The sequence below is a fragment of the Delphinapterus leucas genome, chromosome 13 (assembly GCF_059928025.1).
Source record: "Delphinapterus leucas isolate spDelLeu-1000000601 "Yukka" chromosome 13, BTC_Dleu_Yukka2, whole genome shotgun sequence".
Taxonomy (NCBI): Eukaryota; Metazoa; Chordata; class Mammalia; order Artiodactyla; family Monodontidae; genus Delphinapterus; species Delphinapterus leucas.
The window spans coordinates 75,447,674-75,467,795 of record NC_143141.1 but is presented as its reverse complement, the minus strand read 5'-3'; the positions used below and the strand labels follow the sequence as shown (position 1 = coordinate 75,467,795).

Genomic DNA, 20,122 nt, shown 5'->3' with positions numbered 1-20,122 from the left:
TTGTATTGCTATAAACTTCCCCCTTAGAACTGCTTTTGCTGCATCCCATATGTTTTGGGTTGTTGTGTTTTCATTGTCATTTGTTTCTAGGTATTTTTTGATTCCTCTTTGATTTCTTCAGTGATCTCTTGGTTGTTTAGTAACATATTGTTTAGCCTCCATGTGTTTGTATTTTTTACAGATTTTTTCCTGTAATTGATATCTAGTCTCATAGCATTGTGGTTGGAAAAGATAGTTGATATGATTTCAGTGTTCTTAAATTTACCAAGGCTCGATTTGTGACCCAAGATACGATCTATCCTTGAGATTGTTTCATGAGCAGTTGAGAAGAAAGCATATTCTGTTGTTTTTGGATGGAATGTCCTGTAAATATCAGTTAAGTCCATCTTGTTTAATGTATCATTTAAAGCTTCTGTGTCCTCATTTATTTTCATTTTGAATGATCTGTCCGTTGTTGAAAGTGGGGTGTTAAAGTTCCCTACTATTATTGTGTTACTGTTGATTTCCCCTTTTATGGCTGTTAGCATTTGCTTTATGTATTGAGGTGCTCCAGTGTTGGGTGCATATATATTTACAATTGTTATATCTTCTTGGATTAATCCCTTGATCTTTATGTAGTGTCCTTCTTTGTTTCTTGTAATAATCTTTATTTTAAAGTTTATTTTGTCTCATATGAGAATTGCTACTCCAGCTTTCTTTTGGTTTCCACTTGCATGGAAATGGAATATCTTATTCCATCCCCTCACTTTCAGTCAGTATGTGTCCCTAGGTCTGAAGTGGGTCTGTTGTTGACAGCATATATAATGGGTCTTGTTGTTGTATCCATTCAGCCAGTCTGTGTCTTTTGGTTGGAGCATTTAATCCATTTACATTTAAAGTAATTATCAATATGTATGTTCCTATTACCATTTTCTTAATTGTTTGGGGTTTGTTTTTGTAGGTCTTTTCCTTCTCTTATGTTTCCTGCCTAGAGAAGTTCCTTTAGCATTTGTTGTACACTTTGTATCTTAATAATTTCACAAATAGGAAAATAGTCTGTGTCTCTATTTTCCATATCTTTAAAAAACATTTATCACAAATTGATACAGCCACTATGGAGAACAGTATGGAGGTTCCTTAAAAAACTAAAAATAGAACTACCATACGACCCAGCAATCCCAGTGCTGGGCATATACCCTGAGAAAACCAGAATTCCAAACCAGTAATGTACCACAATGTTCATTGCAGCACTATTTACAATAGCCAGGACATGAAGCAACTTAAGTGTCCATTGACAGATGAATGGATAAAAAAGATGTGGCACATAGATACAATGGAATATTACTCAGCCATAAAAGAAACGAAATTGAGTTATTTGTAGTGAGGTGGATGGACCTAGAGTTTGTCATACAGAGTGAAGTAAGTCAGAAAGAGGAAAACAAATACCATATGCTAACACCTATATATGGAATCTAAAAAAAAAAAAAAGAGTTCTGAAGAACCTCGTGGCAGGACAGGAATAAAGATGCAGACATGGAGAATGGACTTGAGGACACGGGTAGGGTAGGGGTGGGCTGGGACGAGGTGAGAGAGTAGCATGGACACATATACACTACCAAATGTAAAATAGATAGCTAGTGGGAAGCAGCCGCATAGCACAGGGAGATCAGCTCGGTACTTTGAGACCTCCTAGAGAGGTGGGATAGGGATGGTGGGAGGGAGATGCAAGAGAGAGGGGATATGGGGATATGTGTATACGTATGGCCGATTCACTTTGTTATACAGCAGAAGCTAACACACCATTGTAGAGCCATTATACTCCAATAAAGATGTTGGGGAAAAAAACAGTTATCAATAAGGTTTTGTAAAATTTCGAAACATGGCTTTAAAATATAGGGCCCCTATTCTTTTTTACATGATTTTTTTCCTTTTTGATTGTGTGTGTGTGTGTGTGTGTGTGTTTACGTGTGTGTGTGTGTGTGTGTAAGAGAGCAAAATCCAGTTTGCAGCTCAGTTCCTTCTGCTTTGTGGCTTTTTCCTGTGTGTTCCCATTGTACTTTGTCTTTTCTAGAATTCCTCATATTTGTGTTTACGCAGGTGGATCAGGTCAAGGCCAGGCGCTCAGGTATTGCTTGTCTTTTTTGCCTTAGTTCCTAACAGATTCCTGCTCGTAATAGGCATGGGGGAATAAGCAATTTCTATACTTCTTCCCTGATTTATTTTTCTCCATAGTACTTACCATATTCTAACATACTATATTATTAACTTATTTGTTTTATTTATCATGTATCTCCTCCCACTAAATTATAAGTGCCACCATGGCAGGGATTTTAAACTATTTTGCCTACTATTATATTTCTAACACCTAGAAGAGTACCTGGCACAAAATTGACCAGTGATTATTGTGGAACGATTAATTAATGAATTGTTCAAATTTAGATAATTGCCTAAATTATACCATACGATCTGTAAAATATGATAGGTATAAATGGTGGAATGGAAAAAAATTTAAGTAATCATAAAACTGTAGAGTTTAGGGACTTCCCTGGTGGTGCAATGGTTAAGAATCCACCTGCCAATGCAGGGGACATGGATTTGAGCCCTGGTCTGGGAAGATCCCACATGCTGTGGAGCAACTAAGCCCATGCACCACAACTACTGAGCCTGCGCTCTAGAGCCCGTGTGCCACAACTACTGAAGCCCGGACACCTGGGGCTCGTGCTCTGCAACAACAGAAGCCACTGCTATGAGAAGTCCGCGCATGGCAATGAAGAGCAGCCCCTGCTCACCGCATCTAAAGAAAGCCGGCGCGCAGCAACGAAGACCCAACACAGCCATAAATAGATAGATAGATAGATAGATAGATAAATTAAATTTATATTAAAACTGTAGAGTTTAAAAGCCAGGAAGACCTTAGTAACATGTAATTCTGTTCCATTTTGGGAAATGACCAAGAAGTGAAATGACATGATTTAAGCATGGAGTCAGTTAATTGTAGAGATAGAACAAGAATTTAGAACTCAAGTAAAATTTAATAATTAATAGTGGTGTTAGGATATGTGGGAGGCAAGATGTGTGATTGTGGGTAAGAAAAAGAACAGGTTCTGGAATCAAGTAGATATAGTAAGTGACCAGCCTCCCATGCATCAGTTTCCTCCTCTGCAAATCAGGAATAATTCTACCTTTCTTATACATTGTTCTGGGACATGTATGAGACAAAGCATATTAACTTAAGAATGTACCTTGCCAGGCATTTAGTGAAGGCTCAGTAAAGGTGGCTCCCATTATTCCTATTTGGAATATTTTGCTTGATATCCCAGTAAATACCATTTAGGTTTTTTTCCCTCATAGCATGTTAACACAATTTGCAATTGTGTATTTAATGTCTGTTCTCCATTAGATTGTAAGCTCCATACAGGCATGAGTTGTGTCTCTTTTCCTTATTGTGCTGTATCCAATGTCTTATACAGTGCAGGAAACATGATAGGCCCTGTGTAAGTATGAATTATTTAATTAACTTGAGAAGGTTGCTAAGGAGTTTGAAAAGAGGAACATTTGATGAAAACCTTTATGACTAGCAAAGGTTGAGAAGAATTAGGTGGGCAGCTTTATGTTAAAACCATAGGTACCTTCTTAGGATCAGAATCATACTTCTACGGAACCTTGTGCTTTTAATTTGTTTTTCCCAAGTAAACTGCTCTGCTGGAAAGCAAATTGACAGACTTCCTGGCAAGAATATTCGTTAAGTTTATAAGATACTGTTCATTGTAAATGACTAAATTAGCTTTTGGTGACCACTCTTGGATAAGATAAAATGATCCATTGAGGTACTAGACCTGTGGGGCTGAGAGATCAAGCACCTCGATAACAGTCTTGAGGCCCTTGCCCAGCCATCAGCCTATCTATCTCTTGTTACTTTACCTAGTTTCATTTGGTGAAAATCAAGAAAATTGTTTTTCTCCTCAAATTGCTATTCCCTCCTACTTTTTCTGTACTGTTTTGAAGCAGTAACCATAGTTACTAGTAGAAGCTCCTTGGAGCTTTAAAAACATCACAGCTGGAGGTAGAGTGATCTAGATAAAAGCATAAGAAAAAAAGCTTACTGTCGTTTTTTTTTTCCTCCTGTTGGAACTGAGTTCTTTCATTAGGAAGCACTTAGCATAAAGTGGAATGTTCTTTATTCCCACTAGAGTAGACAATATTTTCATTTAAATTAACAGTAGGTTAGCACCTGCCTCCTTTTTAGAGTCAGGAAAGGGAGGTAATGCTACTGCTCACCTGTCCTCCACCTGAATCTACCCTCTCTCTATCCTCTTCTTTCTCTTCTCTATTTCTTTACACCTTCCCGGGGCCAACAGCAAGTAATACTGACATTTGGGGCCCAGATGGATAAGGTTGGAAGTTGCACCTTTGGATTAATGTGGCTTGGAGCGGGGGAGGCAGGGAGGAATGAAGGAGCACTAAAATCTTGGCACAGTGTACCAGGAGCATATTTGCCAGGACCAAGAAGAATCAAGGGCCATCTCTTGTCAGAGGGCCAGAATGAGTGATTTCTAGAAGTAAGTTTGGGATGGCACTGTTGAGAAGAGAAAGGAAAAGTATATTTATTAAGCATCTAGTATGTATTGAATACCTGCATTGGTACATTCTACTGTATCACGTTCTCTTTTATTCTAGGCTGTGAAAGTACTCTGAAAATTTTAAAATACCTGGTTTATACCATCTTGTTTCTTGGTGTGATCTATACTGGGATTGGCAAACTACAGCCTATGGGCCAAATCCTGCCCACAGTCTGGTTTTTTGTAAATAAAGTTTTATTAGACCATAGCCACCATGCTCATTCATTTATGTATAGTCTGTGACTGCTTTTGCACTTTGCAGGCAGAATTGAGTAGTTGCTACAGAGACTGGATAGCCTGTAAAACCTGAAATATTTACTATCTGGCGCTTTACAGAAAAGCTTGCCAATCCCTGATATAGATGGACTGGATCAGTTCATCTTGGACCAGGTATGGGAATGGTTATATTTGGAGTAAAGCATACTCTTAGGTTGTACTCCTTGTGGATATTAGAATAGTGGCATCATGAAAGGAGGGTGCTGGGGATTTGGATAAAAGTGGTAGGCTTTCTGGGCCTTTTTCAGTCATAAGTCCAAACCTAAATTTTGAAAGGAAACTTTAAATGTAAACTTTGTATTTTTTCCACATTTCTTTGCCATTTTCTAATCCTACATATATAACTGTGACTGTAGTCTCAAATGGACTTAACTCTAATTCTGTTACTCATTCATAGACTTCCATAAATGTAGACTTACGTATTTTAATTGGAAATGACCTTGGAAATCATCTGCTCCAATATCCTTATTTTACTAATAGCAAAAACTGAGATCCTAAGAAGTTGTCCTATACCTGATGTCACAAAAGCAGGTTAGTGGCGAATCCTGCTGTCAGGCATAGAGGCATTTACTTATGAAGTCTACCCTGTAAGGTCTCACCCAGTATATCTGCAGCTCTGAGTAGGACTTCTTAGAAATCTAAAGAAACAACTGAAGAGGAGAGAAGCATTAAATCTAGATTCTAATTTAACTCTGCTACTGATTATCTTTGTGATTTTTAGTAAGTGTACCATTCTTTGATAAACAGAGGTGAGAATCTAGAAGATAAATTAAGCTTGTAAGGATGACTGTAGACTAAATTCCAGATATTTGCTTCATTTCCTGGTAAATGTGCAGTTATTCAAGTAAACACAGTGGTATATTCACAATCCCCGAGTAATCTGTAAGTGAAACACTGGAGAATCCAGAATCCGTGTTGCTTTAAGTGGGGTATATAAATGTGTGTAAATGTTTTTCTTTTGTGAATTGTACAAACTGTAATTTATAATAAAAAGATCCAATTTATGACTTCATGAGCTAATGAGAAAGACTTCCTTAAGAAAATTAAATTAAAATTAAATATTGTTTAACTAAAAATACAAAAAAGGAATACACGAGAAATTGTGGCCATTTTACTTTTATATTCCTGATTAGGGATATTGCCATCACAATTGGAGCAGAGTCATTATTTTCCTTAAATTTAGTACTGCCAAGGCCTCTCCCTTTATTGCATCAGGAAATAATCATAGAATTTCTTCTTGCTAGTTCCCCAGGGACCCATTTTAGACAAGAGGAATCCTAACGGCAGCCTGTACAAAAAAATCTACACATTGGAACCTCTATTGTGAGAGCAGATATTAGTATCCGTTTGGCTTATTCTGTAGATGATTTGTAAAACCTTAACACCAGTATTAGTTGCATGTATTTAATTAATCTCTACAGAATTGTATAGTTGTTTCTTCTTTCCCTCTGTGATAAGTCAGGCCCCTCTACTTTCTTTCCTTTTACATTGGAAAACTTAACATTTTTTTTCTTAGCAATATAAAATAATGAGCAAATTTATGTTGTAGCTTAATAGTCTTAACTCATCTTAATTATAAATTAAGATGCGATGAGACTGTGTTCAACTCTTAAAATACATGATTGCTATTTAATCTTTCAGAAATTTAAACCATTTTAGCAAGTAAATATTTTGTATTTAGCTTATATTTTTATTGAAGGCCTATCTCCAAATGGATTGTCCAAAAAAAGAATATCAAAAGGAACACGTTTGTTTAAATGTGGAATTCTAAGTAAATATTTTTATTACAGTTGGTTCATTAGAATTGAGATTGACATACAATCATAATGGTTTCGGGTATCACTTATCTGGAACTCTGATTTACCAGCATAGTTTAATTATCTAAGCTAGTAGTTTTCAGTTCTTCAAAACCATGTTTCTCTTTGGTAGTCATAAAAGTAATCAATTCCTCTTTACTATTATTTGAAATTTAAAATAAATTTAATTTGTTTTGGGCTTCCCTGGTGGCACAGTGGTTGGGAGGCCGCCTGCCGATGCAGGGGACATGGGTTCGTGCCCCAGTCCGGGAGGATCCCACATGCCGCCAAGCGGCTGGGCCCGTGAGCCAGGGCCGCTGAGCCTGTGCGTCCGGAGCCTGTGCTCCGCAACGGGAGAGGCCACAACGGTGAAAGGCCCGCGTACTGCAAAAAAAAAAAAAAAAAAAAAATTTAATTTGTTTTAAAAAAATCAAAAGATTTAGGTACAAAGTACTGCTTTGTTTTCAAACTCATTAGCATATCCCCAATTTATTGAATTCTGTTTAAACTTACAGAAATTTCTGAGTTCCATGGACCACTTCAGAGGGTCATTAAACTTTCCTGGCACTATATACAAAGTTTTGTACACGTGAAAATTCTTTTGAGGTGAAGTGTCTAGCTTTTATTGAAGTCTCAAAGCTGTCCATCACCCAAACAAGGTTCAAAACCCTTTTTATAAGGCTTCTGAAGCTTCTTGCCTTCTGAAGGGATAATGAAGGTAAATCTGCTTTGCTTTCTAAAGAATCTGAGTGACCAACCTCCATTTTTCACAGGTGAGGAAACTGAAGCTCCTAGAAGTTAAATGACTTACACAAGAATATTGTATCAATAGTTTAACCCTTGTCAAATTAACAGGGGTCCCTCTGGGGCTCTTGTGGCATCTTGATTTCTTAGGGCCTTTTTAGCCTTACGGCTTCTGCACAGAGATTGTTGAGCTTTCAGCTGGGCAGCAAGGTATTTGAATACAAAGCTTTTATGGGTGTGATAGAGATCTCTCCTAATTTGTTCCAGTTATTTCATGAAATATTAGTGTGATACTAGTTATATAGTTTCTTAGAGGAAATCTATATGGAGGGCCCCTAAAGCATCAAAGGAAAATCTCTAAGTCTTCATAAAAAAACTATACCTTTGGCAATGTCCATATTGAAGTAGAATTTAGGAGCAAGGTCATGAGACTTCAGACTACAGAAATTTCAGGCCTGTGAACCTTTCGTTAATTCATTTAACAGATGTTTATTGTGTGCCTACTATAGGGATATAGGTTTTACTAGTTGATAAAGAATACTTGTGGTAAAATATGAGATTGTGTTCATTTAATAATATCACCAGTTTAATTAATGTTGGAAGATGTTTTTCTAATTAACCCAAAGGAAAAAAAAATCATACAATAATATAGACAGCAACTTTTATATAATAGTCATTAGTATGCTAATCTGATAGAGTTGTGAAACATTATAAATTCTCAGACTACTGGGAATTAAGGAGATCGCCTTATTTAAATACAAGACCAAAGCAAAAAAAAAAAAAAGATTTTGTTTCATTTACCATTTTTCACTATCTAAGATTTAACTTTTTTTTTTTTTTGTAAAAACAGGTACAAAGTTTATTATTAGACACATAGCACAATAACAAGTGGGAGAACACGCAGAGAAACAGTTTAGTGAAGATAGAAGCAAGGCAGAGATGCACACCTGTAGAGGAAGGGTATGGACGTCCTCCCTAAAGAGGAGGAGCGCAGTAAAGAGGCGGTTAAGTCATTTATATAGGGCAGTTCTTCCGGGTCTTTGTTTACCTTTGGCCAATTATCTGGTTTCTTTTTCTGCACCTGACGTGCCCTAGGACCCTTCCCAACACATGTGAGCAACTTTTTTCCAAGATGGATTACAGCCCAGAGGCCTTAGCATGGCTTTAGCATCACATATTATGGGGTGGTGCCCCCTCCTTTTTGACCCCTAAGGTGCAATGTTTCCCTTGCCCCAAGGATAGGAAATGTATGACCTCTTGATCTTTTAACAGGGTTTAGTCCCACTCTGTCCCTGCCATAAAAATGTCCAATGTCTGGTTATTTACCCTATTTCTGTTGCCGGTTTTTATATCGAGGTGCAGATCTCGAAATACAGACAGGAGTTGGTTCATAAATATGTAGTCATGGAGCCCGTTTGTCTCTTGTTTCAGGAAGTGTAAACAAGGGGCTGGTAATGAATGTCCGGCCTGGAGCCCATCTTCTTCTCACCCCAGGAAGTGTGAACAGGAGGCCAGTTGTAAATGTCTAGCCTGGAGCCTGGAGCCCATCTATCTCCTTCCTCAAATCCCCCCTGAGAGATGTGAACCCCAATAAATCTTTATTGGGAGGATGAAGGGCGAAGGTCTGTCTTCTCCAGCTTCCTCATGTTGGCATGGGGCTCGTAGGCCCTACCTAGTTGGGGTCAGAGAGCTCTCGTCCTGTCTCATTAAGGGGCCCATGGTGACTTCTCTTGTTATTCTGAGGAGTAGCTGGAATCTGTGCATCACCGTCATCTTGAAGGGAAACTATTGTAATCTGGAAGAGACAAACTTAACAAGTAGATTAAAAAGGCAAGGGCCAAAGATCAGTAAAAGAAATATTGAAACCAGGGGCCCAAGCAGGAGTAAGAACCAGGTTACATTTGATAGTGTTACTTTAACTGTACTCCAGATAGTGTTAGCACTTGGGTTACCCTGTCCAAAGGAATGAAGCCATTGAGCATGGTCATATAACTTTTTGACATCTTTTTCTACTAACCCAGTGTTATTGATGTAGGTATAACAGACCTAGTTAGAAGTAGTTGGAGGAGTGACAACCTGAATGTTAATAGAGAAAATAGATTTCATTTCTTTTCAGGAGATAAAGCCTGAAACCCAGTCTGGACCTGGCACTTTGGGGTGACTTGTAGCCAGGTAGCCAGTTGTCTAGTTTCATCTAAGTAGGTTTTAACTTTTAATGTGGTATTAACACATAGATAACAGGTACTATTGGTCTGAAATTTTTCTCCTTAATAGTCAAAGCAGACATTACCATTAATGATGTTAGTGTTTTTCTAGGTATGAGAAGATGTAAGAATTTGGGCTCATAAAATCTTTTTCTGAAAATATCTAACTATCTGAAGGCCTGTCCTGCCAGTTTTTCCCAGAGCACAGAGTGCCTCATTTCTGATCTCCACCCTGAGCTCCTTTCAGGGGGTGTTGAAGGTCAGCAGCTGCAGTGGCCATGATTTAGTCCTTGTAGAGGTAGATGGCAAGTGTCAGTTTCCAGTCAGCAGGGCCCCTTCATGGTCATAAGTTTAACCATGGTTGGGGGGGCATTTCATGGCCATTTTATCCCATGGTGCGAGGAATGCTCACTCCCAGGTCTGGCAAAGATTTCGTTGACAGGCCACTCAATGTGCTGTTACTGGACTAGCTCTGTTAACAGTAGCCAAAAACCTCTGGACCACTTGTCTTACTAATCCCTTATGGTCCAGGTGAATATTCCCTCTTGTTGCTTCTTCCCATATCTAGAGTTACACTATTACAGTCATTGATTTCATATGGAACTATATATCATTATTTGATCAGAGGCTCAGTCACACATGTGGTAATGTAATAAACAACAATTTTGTAAAACAGGCAATATAGAAAACAATATAGCCAGCTGTATTAGTAAGGTCATAAGTACGAATTTAAGTCAAGAACTTCCATTAGTTGTAGCCCAGTATATACCCAGGTTATCTGACTTAGTCTGTTCTGTTCCAGCCCTTGTCTTTCAGGGAAATTGTATATTGGCATTGTTCATAAGGCATTTCGCCCAATTTTCTAGTGTAACTAGACTGATTATCCTTAGTATGATTTAATTGTTCCCAGCATAGAGGAGCTGATAAAGCTGCTGGGAACCTATGAGTTTCCAATCTCAGGAGGGAGCAGATAGAAAGATGAATGTTTTAATTTTACCCACAGGTGTAAATTACCAAACTGTTGTAAACTATAAGTAGCTTGAGGAGAAGAGCTTCTTTATATCTTGAACTCCCGGGTTTCGGCACCATCTGATCTCGGAGAGGCAGCAGTGAGTGGTGGCGTGAAGTGAGATCTTAATTCCCTGCTGAGGAATTGAACCTGGGTAGCCTGGATGAAAACTAGGAATCCTAGTCACCACACCCCCTGGCTTTTGCCCCCCAGTGAAAAATGCATTTCTCATGGAGGCAAAACTGTAAAAACAGGTACAAAGTTTATTATTAGAGACATAGCACAACAACAAGTGGGAGAGCACACAGAGAAACAGTTTGCTTAGTGAAGATAGAAGCAAGGCAGAGATGCACACCGGGAGAGGAAGGGTGTGGGCGTCCTCCCTAATGAGGAGGAGCCTATTATTCTTAAGTTAATGGGTTTTTTTTAAATGTTTAATTTCAGTGGTCATATTTTACATTGTGAACATAGTTCCTGAATATTTATATTACTTGGTAATGTAAGGTAGCATAGTTGCAAGTGTAAAAGGTACAGCAAATTCATTGGAAGTATCCTTAAATGAACTTAAATTTCAGTCGCTTTTCATATATACTTAAGATGCTTTCAAAATAAGGATTTAATATACATTTCAAAGAACTAAAGACTAATCCCATTTTACAATATTCATTTTACATAGTATGCTTGAGATTTATGAACTGTGAGATTCTATGTGTGTCTTTCCAATTCCAGTTAATCAGATTGGCTTTTCAAACTGGAACAAGATTCTTCAACATTCTAAATCTTACTCTTTTAAGATTCCTTAGCCAGTTCAGTTCCTTTTTTTTTTTTTTTCATAAATTTATTTATTTATTTTTGGCTGTGTTGGGTCTTCGTTTCTGTGCGAGGGCTTTCTCTAGTTGCTGCGAGCGGGGGCCACTCTTCATCGCGGTGCATGGGCCTCTCACTATCGCGGCCTCTCTTGTTGCGGAGTACAGGCTCCAGACGCGCAGGCTCAGTCGTTGTGGCTCATGGGCCCAGTTGCTCCGCGGCATGTGGGATCTTCCCAGACCAGGGCTCGAACCCGTGTCCCCTGCATTGGCAGGCAGATTCTCAACCACTGCGCCACCAGGGAAAAGCCCCTCAGTTCTTACAAAGTAATCACTTCAGAGGAATATTAATGTAGTATTTGTATCGTGTTTGTTTTCACATTCTGTTCTTTTTAAATGTTTTTACTATATTTCTATATGTTTACGGTATGTAATTGATTTCCAAGGGTGATTATATGATGAACAATATTTTAGTTAATAGGCAGTTAAGATTCAGTTGATGCAGAAGCTTTAGTTATGTATGTGTCCCTTCCCTGTGCTCCCATGAATAGTGTATCCTGAGCTCAGAACCTCATGACGTTTATTGCTTTTTTTTTTTTTTTTTTTGCGGTACGCGGGCCTCTCACTGTTGTGGCCTCTCCCATTGCGGAGCACAGGCTCCAGACGCGCAGGCTCAGCTGCCATGGCTCACAGGCCCAGCCGCTCCACGGCATGTGGGATCCTCCCGGAACGGGGCACGAACCCGTGTCTGCTGCATCGGCAGGTGGACTCTCAACCACTGCGCCACCAGGGAAGCCCAACACTATATATTTTTAAATGAATAAATTGATTGAGGGACATGAGGGACCTGGCTTTGTGTCCCCTGTAGTCACCAAACAAGACTTTAAACTCTGGGGCACTGTATTAGGGTTCTCCAAAGAAACAGAATCCATAGGATGTGTGTGTGTGTGTGTGTGTGTGTGTGTGTGTGTGTGTGTATTAGAAGAGAGAGATTGATTGATTGATTGATTTTAAGGAGTTGGCTCATGCAATTATGGGGGGTGGTAGGTCTGAAATTTGCAGAGCAGGCTGGCAGGGTGGAGACCTGGAGAAGAGTTGATGCTGTAGCTCAAGTCTAAAGGCAGTTTCCAGAGAGAATTACCTCTTCCTTGAGGGACTTCAGTTATTTTTCTCTCAAGGCCTTCAACTGATTGGATGAGGCCTACCCACATTATGGAGGATAATTTGCTTTAGTCAGAGTCTACTGATTTAAATGTTAATATCATCAAAAAACCCCCAAACCAACCAACCCTTTACAGCAACATCCAGACTGGTGTTTGACCATATATATGGGCACTGTGGCTTAGCCAAGTTGACACGTAAAATTAACCATCATAGGTACCAAGTAAGTAATTAATTTCAGTGGGGGAAAAAAGATTCCATAGTATTTTCATAAATGAAATTAGCTATGAAAAAAATTGAAATTAGTATAAGGGATATTAACAGGTTAAAATTTACAAGAAACATGCATGGCTATGGCCAGGAATATATTTGTATAATATAATTTTTATATTTAAGTGCAGCATAGGAAAACAAAGCATATGAACAAGTATTACATAATATATAATAGAAAATTTTCAGGAAACAGGGATCAGAATGGGATTAAAGGCAAGTATTCCTAAAGAACATGAATTTCGATCAGACTTTGAAGAAAGTGTACAGCTATTCATATCTATGGAGTTGGGGCATAATCCCAATAAGTAGAATACCAAAACCTTATGAGAGGCTTGGAGAAGGAAAGACAGGGAAAAACTGAAGGGGGGCCTTGAATATATATTTTATATTTGTTTAGCTAGGCAATTAAAAAAAAAAACTTCTGAGAGTTAATTAGGAGGGAAGTAATTAAATAAAACATTTCTTAAAGATACTGTTCTGCATGTATTAATGGACTACAGTGGTTTCTAAGCCTAAGCACGGGATGTGAGAACCTGGACAAAGATTTATAAATAGAAGGAGAATCCAGATCTCTTAGAGATTGATCAAGGAATTGACAGAGCTTTGTGATTTAATGTTGGAGACAAATATGAGAGAGATATACTAATTTTGTCTAAATTATAAGTCTGGTGCCATAAGAATGATGTTGTTAATTTTTACAGTGATGTGGAAATATAGAAAATGGGCAGGTAGAATATGGTGAATGTTACACACATATAACTCAAGGGATGTTCAATGCGGTAAAAGTTACTACATCAGTGTACTATAATATTTTAATATTCTACTCTGAGGCATAAAATATAGTAGCTTCTTATTAAGGAATTTTATTCTACTTGGTGAAACCAGCATACTTTTATTATAAACTATATAGTGTGAAATTTAATATTTGAAGATATCAGACATGAAATTACTGGTAAATCATCTCTTAGTATCTACTGTGACAAAGACAATGAAAACTGTAGAAGTTCAAAGTGAGAGGGTATTTAAGGGTATTCCTATTTTCTGGGAAGGATTTATGGCAGATATCAGATTTAAGCTCCTATAGATAGGATTTGAAATGTTTTACATAATGGGGCTAATGGGGGCAAGCAGAAAGCCCCACATGTTGGATGCTTAGCTATGGCTAAAATGTACTACGTGTTTTAAAATAAAACTTTGTTAATTTGGATATCTTACACACAACCCTTTAATCTGCTTATTATATATAATCATGTTTATATGACCTGCAACTGTAACATCAGTCAGTTGTATAATTTACCTTTTTTTCTTTCACTCGCCATTCTCTTTAGTTTATCAGTCTCAAAAATCCATGAAAATGTTGGTCACTTCTTGAGGGTAGCATTGAGATTATCTGTTATTTCCCTTTGGTCATTGTTTATTTTGTCATCACACTGTGATGTGTGATGACGTGTGATGTGTGCCTTTGTTTTCATTACTTTGCTTTGTCCATAGTCCTAAGAGTGGCATTAATTGGGATGTTTCTTGGTCCAGAGCCAAGTATTCCTACTGTTGTCATTGCGCTTGAGCCTACCTTCTCTTGCTTTCTTTCCAGATAGGAGCTTCTTTGAATGGTGGTATTTCTTCCTGTGCCTGCTTCTCAAGCCCCATTCTAATTTCTCTTCTCCAAACCTTATTGCCTCTTACTGTTATCACTGCCATGGTAAATTTCTTCTTTGGATTGCATTTATAGCAGTTTTTATGATATGCATAGAATTTGAATTACTGAAATAAAACTGTATTTTCTGTACCTCAGTTAATATTGGGTACCTCAGTTTTCATCAAGTCAGATAATTTTCTTAACAAGTTGTCAATGTTTTCAGGGTTTCAGTACAAGTTATCATCTTGCAATACAAAAATGATATCTGGTATTGTTAAGGTTTGTCACAAGGTTACCAGAGATGGAATATTTAAAATATCATGTAATATACATGGAAAACTTTCCATAATTCTATAGCTTCTATATTTTAAAAAATAATACTGTTTATTTATAATCAGTCAATGAAGGTGCACTTTAAACAATACTGGGAGAAAAGGATTTAACAGCTCCTTAACATCCTAATACCACTTCTTTCCCTGACCGTTTTATTAATTGGAATTCCTCTGGAGATCATTCTGTGGAAAACAACTCCTCCCTCCTCCCACCTTTACCCAAGAGGTCAGAATACAAGTATTCCTTCCTTTGCATGTACTTTAATCTTGCTTAGAGTTATTATGTCTTCCCCCCTTAATTGTTCATTGTTACTACTTCTGTAGTTTCAAAAAATACCCACTATAATTAAAATTCAGGAAGAGCATTGAGACTTCAATGGAGCTGTCAGTTGTTATATTAATACAATTTACTGAATGGCCATATGATTGGGGAAGAATAGGAACAAGTAATTTGATGGTTAACTGGTACAATTCTTTTTTTTTTTTTTACAATTTTTAAATAAACTCTAAATTCTTTACTACATTTATGTGATAACTAGTAGATTCTTGAATAGTAGTTCTCTAGGTAAGCAAAACAATGTATTTTGGTTAATAAGGAAATAAGAAGGGTTATTTGAATATTTGAAAATATTTAGGTTATTCTCCATAAAATACTGTTCTGTAATCTCCTTAGTCCATTTAATAAAAATTTATTGCCCTCCATTAGAAAGTAGATATAAAAATATTGTTTAGTATGTTAATACGAACCAAGCAGTAGTATGTATACCAGCCTAAGAAATGGAATTTTACCAATACAATGGAAACTCCCAGTGTAAACCTATCTCAACACATCCCTCTTTCTGTCTCCTTCTAAATGTAAACACTATACTGAATTTTGTGAGTGTTATTTTTTTAATTTAAAAATATAAGTTTTACATATATATCTATGCCTAAGTAATATAACCTATTAATTTATTTTTGAACTTTATAAAAAATGGTATATTGTATGTATTCTTCTTAAGATCTACTTTTAAGTTAAGATTCATTTACATTGCTCTGTAGGACATTTATTATCATGGCTAGATATGAATATGTGATGAATTATTTTATCATTAATTGACACGTTTGTTTTTTCTATTATGAACAATACTTCAATGAGTATTCTTACAGATGTCTTGTGGTGTACATGCACAGAAGCATCTCTACCTAGGAGTAGAATTGCTGGGTCACAGAGTATATGCACATTCAGTTTTTTTTCGGTTTTTTTGGGGGTTTTTTTGCGGTACGCGGGCCTCTCACGGTTGCGGCCTCTCCCGTTTTGGAGCGCAGGCTCCGGACGCGCAGGCTCAGCGGCCATGGCTCACGGGGACCAGCCGCTCCGCGGCATGTGGGATCCTCCCGGACCGGGGCACAAACCTGTGTCCCCTGCATCAGCAGGCGGACTCCCAACCACTGCGCCACCAGGGAAGCCCGCACATTCAGTTTAAATGCTAAATTATTTTTCAGTTTGGTTTGTGACACAGGGTGACTAGATGTACACTAAAAATTTCCTCTTCTTCCTGGGCAGAGTTAGGTTGTATTTTCCACCTCCCCTGCATTAGGAATGTACGCTTAAATGATTTCCAGTCTGTAGAATGTGAGTAGAAGTGGAAGCGCGGAGTCCTAACCACTGGACCGCCAGGGAAGTCCCTCCTTTTCATTTTTAATAATTAACATGTATCTTTTTCTTTCTTGATCTCATCAGGAGAATTTTATTACTCATTTTAAAGAACTAACTTCTGGTTTTATCATTCTCTTTATTGTGTTTTTTTCCATTTCATTAATTTATGCTTTAATATTTCTTCCTTTTCAGCTTTTTTCTTTAGATGGGGTGGTTATTTTTTTAGTTAGACATTTAGCTCATTAATTTTCAGTCATTCTTCTTTCCTAATAAAAGCATTTATGAGAATACATTCTCTGAGTATAGCTTTCACAACATTTTATAGTTTTGAAATGTAGTATTTCTTTATTGTTTCATTCTTAGTTTAAAATTTTTTGTTATTATTTCTTGAGTTGTGAGTTATTTAGAGATATAATTTAAAATTTTCAGGTGTATGGCAGCTTTATGTTTCTTTTTGACTTTTATTTCTTTGCATTGTGATCAGAGAATGTAGTCTTTCTGATAGTGATCGTTCCATTCTTTCTTCCATGTCTCTTAACCTCTCTTTCGTATTTTTCATTTCTCCATGACTTTGTAGATGATTTTGTCATTTCTGTCTTACAGTTTACTGACTCCGTTCAGTATGTTTTAGTTGTTATTTAACATTGTGATTTTACTTATAATGTTTTTCAGTTCTAGCAGTTCTATTTGGCTCTCTTTCAGATTTACCTGTTCATTTTTTATATTCTCTTGAATCTTACTGATGTTTACAATTCACTCTTTTCTTTCGCTTATGTATTAAGCATATTTAATGTTCTATATTTGATATTTCTAATACCTGAAATTTAGTAGGATATTTCTGCAACCAATTTTGTTGTTTATTTTTGCTGGCTTTTTTTATAGTGCCTTGTTTACTTGTGTGCTTTGTGATTTTCTTTCTGAATTATGAACTCATTTTGTATTGGAACCCTGTGTAATTATGGAAATTCTTTTCAGGTTGAGTTCAGGGTACATTCCTCTAGAGAGGATTTTTATTTCCTTCTACTATGTGCTTGGAGATGGGGGTCTGTGAACCTGGATTTTAACTTAAAATTCTCAGTCTTGGTTTTAAAGAATGTCCACATAGTATAGATGAATTCAGGCATCAAATTCTCATGTATTTGCTAAAGTTGAGGTAAATTTTCCTTGATGTTTGCCTTTAAGGTGTTTTAAGGTGTTTGAATTCATTCTTTTCCTGGGTTATTATTTATCTTGGGCCCTGACTTTGTTGGTCTCTGATCTAACTTTAGGAGGCCTGAGCCTTTTTCCTTGGTTCCACTCATTCCTAGGTTACCAAGATCCACATATGCCCCCTGGAGTATCTGGCAGCTTCACTGCTTGCTTTTCTGTTTGTTCTCTTGATTTGTTTTTATTCTTGACATTAGTGATTTCCTATTGCATTCTTTATGGTATATCCAACATTGAAAAGGATAATTTTTATATTTTACTGAACAATTTTAAATGCTATGTACCAAAAATGTTTTAAGATCTGTAGTTTTTAGTTTATTTCAGGGAAAGGAAATCCTCTTAGAGAATTTTCAAAAGCATGGTTTCTAGAGCCCAACCCAGACCCACAGACCAGAAACTCCAGGATGCAGGGCCTGTGGGTATTTTTAAAAGCTTCTTAGATGATTCTGATGCACTGCAAGGTTTGAGAATCACTGACATAGAAAAAGTTGACAATTTCGTTGTGTAAACTTAAATAATTAAATATTAATAGCTAATGTTTATTGAAGATAAGGTAACATACATAGTAGAATGCAACAATCCTAGCTATAAGTATTGTTATTTTTTTAATTAATTAATTAATTTGTTTGTTTTTTGGCTGTGTTGGGTCTTCGGTGTCGTGCGCAGGCTTTCTCTAGTTGTGGCTAGCGGGTGCTACTCTTTGTTGAGGTGCGCAGCCTTCTCACTGCGGTGGCTTCTCTTGTTGCGGAGCACAGGCTCTAGGCTCACGGGCTTCAGCAGCTGTGGCACGCAGGCTCAGTAGTTGTGGCTCAGGGGCTCTAGAGTGCAGGCTCAATAGTTGTGGCGCACGGGCTTAGTTGCTCTGTAGCATGTGGGATCTTCCCAGACCAGGGCTCGAGCCCGTGTCCCCTGCATTGGCAGGAGGATTCTTAACCACTGTGTCACCAGGGAAGCCCTATAAGTATTATTATTATGTGCTAGGCTCTATTCTAAATCTTTCACACATGTTGTCATTTATTCCTCACAGCAACACTGTAGCTACTACTACTATCCTCATATTATAAATGAGTAAATTGAAGCACAGAGAATGTAGCATAATTGATATTTGAATTCAGATAGTCAGTCTAATTCCAGAGCATGTAAGCTTAACCCATCATCTTTATAGTCTTCCAGCTACTTCACAAACATTTTATTGATTCCCAGAGGGCATCTAACATTACAGAATATAGCAGGAAATATATATTTGAATCATTACATATTCATGTTGATTCAGCATAGGTACTGGGGAAGGAGGATAGTATAGTAGAAATAGGTTCGACTTGTAGTGAGATAGACAGGCATGGGTCTTTCCTCATCTGCTTGCTGTGTAGCTATAAGAAAGTAATTTATCTTTTCTGAGCTCTTATTTTCTCGTTGGTAAAGGAGAATAATTATTTTTACTTCATAGAGATTTTGAAGAAATAAAATTAAGTAACATATTGCTTGACATACAGTGCATGGTCAGTATTGGATTCAAGGTATCCCCTAAGAAAATTATGTTGACTCCCATACAGAATATTGTAGTAAGCTTTAGTCTGGGAGCAGTTGATGGTGCTGGTGAGGGCAATGCTGACTGTCTGTATTGAGAGTATACTTGATGCCAAGCACTGCCCTAGGCTCTGGAAGCCGTGAGTAAGACGTAGCCTTCCTGCTCTCAAGGAACTTATAGTCCACTTGGGGTGGGGGCGGATCCAGACAGATACACAGGCAAATACTTTGCTAGGTGCTGTTATGGGGGAAGCATAGGGTTCTGTGGAAGCATATAGGTGGGTTACTCAGTGAAACCATAGCGGATGAAGAATGACTTCCCAAAGGGAGGTGGATGATGATGTGAAGGATTAGACTAGTAAGTCTAGATAGAGGGCAAAGAGACGGCTGGTAGAAATTTGTCATTGCTACAAAGGTGTCCCATTCATTACTGAAATAGATGTCCTCAATATTAGTGAAGATTTCAGGGATACCAGGAAAGTATGCTTTTGTCAGGTCAGTGTTGAAATATTAAGAGCCTACTTTTAGGTTTAGGTGTTACTAAAACAGTTTTTAAAAAGTAAAATAAGAAGGGCTCTATTTATATATAATATTGAAATTTCTATCAAATAGCACTTTCTGAGGTCTTGTATTCACATGGCCTACATACTTGTTATTCAACATTATAGTCACATTAGGTTATACTTATGGGGAAGAGAGAGGGAAAGGCACAAAGAAACAATGAACTTCAGAGGATGGAAATGATGATTTGTGAGTTGGGGTGAATACCGCTACCACTATGTGCTGTTTATACATTTCCCTTTCTCTCATCATCCTTACTCACATGTGATGAAAAATTATTTGTTTGAATGGCTCATTGACAGTTCAATTTTAATTTGGTGTAGTACACTGCTCTGGTGGTTTGATATTGATCAA

The 20,122-nt window shown here is 37.5% G+C and overlaps 1 protein-coding gene across 16 annotated transcripts in view; it reads left to right on the top strand.

Annotated features, from left to right (window-relative positions):
- Positions 1 to 20,122, top strand: part of NCOA1 (nuclear receptor coactivator 1) — a 366,103-nt gene that overhangs the window by 208,232 nt on the left and 137,749 nt on the right. The gene's annotated exons all lie outside the window — the stretch shown is intronic.